Here is a 3,965-nt window from a genome sequence, read left to right on the forward strand (position 1 = left end):
ATATATATATATATTTGCTTTTTAAAAATTAATATACTCTGGATTAACTTTATGGTATTTATAGAGATACTCCTCATTCTTTCATAGCTGTATGGTACCTATGAATGTGTATAATCTGTTCATGCAATCTTCTATTGATAGATTTTAGGGGTTGTTTGCTGTCCTTGATAGGCTGGCTTTTTTCACCTCAATAAATTTATTTTAAAAATAAAAATATTACTATCTTAACATGGAAAATGGATATTCTTTGCTATGTTTATAAATTAGATGTATAAGTTCACAAAATAAAAACAGGATTTTTAAATTTAGTTCTTTCCTGTTACTTCTTGATCTTTATTTGTTACAGCAGTGAGAATAACAAGTGATTTTGTTAAACGAGCGTACAGACTTTCTTTCTAATGTGATTGTGGCAGCGGTCACTTAAAAGAAACTGACTTGCAGTGTGTGAACTTTTCACCTTGGGAGGGTCTGTCCTACTGTAGAGAGAGGGTAAAAGATCATAGGTGATGGTGTTGGGTTCTGACTGTGCTTGGCTAGTCAGAGCACCATCTCCTCTGATGCTCCCCACAAATGACAAGGTAGGGTCTTCTACTCACATTAAACAAGGGCAGAAAGGAAGGTTTATTATTCTGGGTCCCTTCACTCATAAGTGGAGATTTGGGCTGGACCAGAGTCTGTGCTGATGCTGAAGCCCACGCTTGCCAGTGCTGTGCTGCACAGCTTCTCAGAGCTTTCTCTGCAGGGAAGGGCAGTGAGATGTGATACAGACAGGACTGTTGGTGAAGACCAAAGATCTACTGTGATGCACAAACCTATTAGATCCTGTTTGTACTTAACTATATTGATGTTTGAAGCTTGGTTTCTTCACTTCCAAAATTGGGCTGATTCTAATCATATATCTCAAGCTTGTTTTGAGAATTTTGCACTGTATAGTCTCATACATCTTTATTTTGAAATTTTTAATTTATTCATTACTTCATTCAGTCAAACTATATTCAGTAATTCCTACTTAGCAGATGTTTCCTGTGAGCTGCAGAGGACACAATGTTGAAGTACAGACAGACGTCTCATACAGACCCTTTCAGCATAGCAATGGCTAGAAAGCATGAGCTCTGGAATCAGAAAGGTAAGAATTCAAATTCTGGTTCTACTACTTCTACATTAGAAGTTGAGCAGGTTCTCTATTTAAAAAAAAATCTTAAAAAAATCTTCCCTATATAAAGTGTAGACAATTATACTTAACTGTATGTATGTGGTATTGCGTGGTTAACTCAGACAATGAATATGGAGTCTGTTAATATATAGCTTTTTAGAGAACATTTATATATAATATAATATCATTTATAAAGCCTATCCAGAAAGCATAAATATGTATGAAAATGTCTGCCACAATCCTGTGGTGATAAATTTTAAAAATCAGTATATGTACCATTGCCAAGATAGTATTCATAGTAATTACAAATGAACTAGAAGTCCATAATCAAACAAACCCAGGAGAAATTAAGCATAATGAATCTTGCCCTGAATGATTAAGTTTCAAGCTCATTGAAAATTTAATTTGGTGATTCTGTAATACTTTGACTTCATGGAACAGATTCTTAATTTGTTAAAGCTCAGGGTAATTTGTAAATGAACTCCTAAGAAGCAGACGTCTATAATATTCTTAATTAAGTTTACTACATGATATATTTGAGAGGGAAAATACAGCCCTAACATAATTAAGAACTCTCTATTAAATGTACAACCAATCTCTGGAAGCACATACAGAGACATAAGTAGGATAAAAATAGGATATTTTCTAGGCCCAATGTTATGGTAAAATAATCAATCTACATAAGAAAAGTTTTTACTCTTTCAGGGAAAATTAACTTTTCCAGAGAAAGCAGGGCAGATAGAATGAGTGTCCTGAATTTTAGAGCCCCAGAAGAGCTTGTGATTCATATAATCTACAAAAGCAGTTGATTTAAAAATTAGTTTACTGGATTAGAGGATAACTGTATTTTTAAAGAAAAAGCATCAATCAGTTGACATATTCAAATGCAAGTTTTGATTTTCAGAAAAATAAATTTTTTTCACTATTAATGCATTAATTAATGCACTATTAATCCTGGTAGGTGGGTTTAACACAGAGATTTAACATTCTAATAAAATTTGATTTTAAATCATACTTGATAATCATATAAATCTGTCTTCATTCATTCACTTATTTCTAAAACACCACTTAGAGACTGCAGTATACCATGCTTGTTTCAGGCCAAGCGGAAGCAAAATCTAATAGGTAGCTCTTCTTACTTTGCTCAATCTGGCAATTGAATCAGCTGTATGGGCCACTAATTACAAGACACTATAAGGTTTTTTAAAGGTTCAGTGTTGACACGAAAAAGGTTGTGAGATAATCTCAGGCAGTTAGGGTTAGGGCAGATTTTGCCAATGACCTTGAGTTTGACATGATGGCTTCTGTTAGCTCTCCATTACTCTAACAAAATGCCTGAGATAAATCAACTTAAAAAGAGGAAAGTTTATTTTCATGGCTTTGGTTCACACTCAACTGGCCTTTTACTTTTGAGCTTGTGGTGAGGCAGTATATCAAGGTTGGAGCATGTGCTAGAAGTAACCCCACCTCGTGGTGGGCAGGAAGCAAAGAGAATGGGAAAGGAGGGGCCAAGGTCTCAATATCACACTTAAGAACATACTCCAGGGATCCAATTTCTTTCTTCTAGGATCCACATCTTAAAGGTTTCATCACCTCTCATAGCATCATGGGCTGGAGGCAAAGAATTCAACACAAGAGCATTTGGAGAGCTTTCAAGATTCAAACTATAGTATGGCTAGCAGCTGGTGGGAAAGATGGGCTCCAAAGATAAAAGTGCGTACTTTAACTTGTGAAACCACCAAAATGAAGACAATTTTTCTTTGACTGAATGAAGTTTGAATGCATCTGCAGTTTTTTTTATGGGTGGAAAGAGCTAGAAACAATGGAGAGTGATAGACAAGGTTAGCAAAAGTGTGAGGAACCATGTAGTCATGAGAGCTATTTGAGTTTTATCTCTCATACGGAGCCAACCATTAATCTATGTTAGCAGGAGAATGACGTGATCAGTGGCAGCCATGAAGGTGGTAGACTAAGTGGTTTATTTATTTATTTATATTCATTAAATTTATTGGTACATTTTAGGTATACAGTGTGATGACAGTCATCATTGGGAAATTGTACCTTTACATGGTATCTCTTGGTTCTTATTTTTTCCCCATTCCCTGACCTCCCTTCAACCTCCCTACAAAGACATTATTTCCATTGTTTCCTTTTCTCTTATTTATTTCCTTTCCTTATTTTCTTTCCCTTACCTCTCCCACCTCCCCTTCCCCTTTAGACCTTTTCTACCTTTTTCACATTATCTATTATACATTTTGATCCTTATTTACACTTTCAGTTTCTCAAACCAACTATTCAGTATTTATATATGTGTCCTATTTATTTCACTTAAGAGTATGCCTCAATGTGCATCCATTTAGCTACAAATGTCTCTAGTTTCTCATTCTTTATGGCTGAGCAGTACTCTATTTCATAAAAGAACCACATCTTCTTCTTTATCCAGTCTCCAGTCAGTGGGCAATTAGGCTGTTTCCAAGTTTCAGCTATTACAAACTGCTGCTATGAACATGGGTGCACATATATATCACTGTAGTATGATTCTTTTAATTCTTTTGGGAAGATACCCAGCAGGGTAATAGCTGGGTCAAATGGGACCTCCAATCCTAGTTTTCTGAGGTGTCTCCATATTGATTTCCTCAGTGGTTGCACCAATCTTTACTCCCACCAACAATGGAGAAGGGTTCCTTTCTCCCTACAACCTTACCAGCATTTGTTACTAGTTAATTTGTTTGTTTTTTCATTGAGTTTATTGGTACATTTTAGGTATACAGTACAGTTACATTCATCATTGGGATCTTGTACCTCTACATGA

The 3,965-nt window shown here is 35.4% G+C and overlaps 1 long non-coding RNA gene across 1 annotated transcript in view; it reads left to right on the top strand.

Annotated features, from left to right (window-relative positions):
• Positions 1-2,886, top strand: part of LOC104853207 — a 50,243-nt gene extending 47,357 nt beyond the window's left edge. The window contains exons 4-5 of the long non-coding RNA XR_777711.2: positions 1,014-1,126; positions 2,721-2,886. This is a non-coding gene — a long non-coding RNA (uncharacterized LOC104853207). The remainder of the gene's footprint in view (positions 1-1,013; positions 1,127-2,720) is intronic.
• The last annotated feature ends 1,079 nt before the right edge of the window (positions 2,887-3,965 follow it).

The sequence above is a fragment of the Fukomys damarensis genome, unplaced genomic scaffold (assembly GCF_012274545.1).
Source record: "Fukomys damarensis isolate Sample0158 unplaced genomic scaffold, DMR_v1.0_HiC HiC_scaffold_5, whole genome shotgun sequence".
Classification (NCBI taxonomy): domain Eukaryota; kingdom Metazoa; phylum Chordata; class Mammalia; order Rodentia; family Bathyergidae; genus Fukomys; species Fukomys damarensis.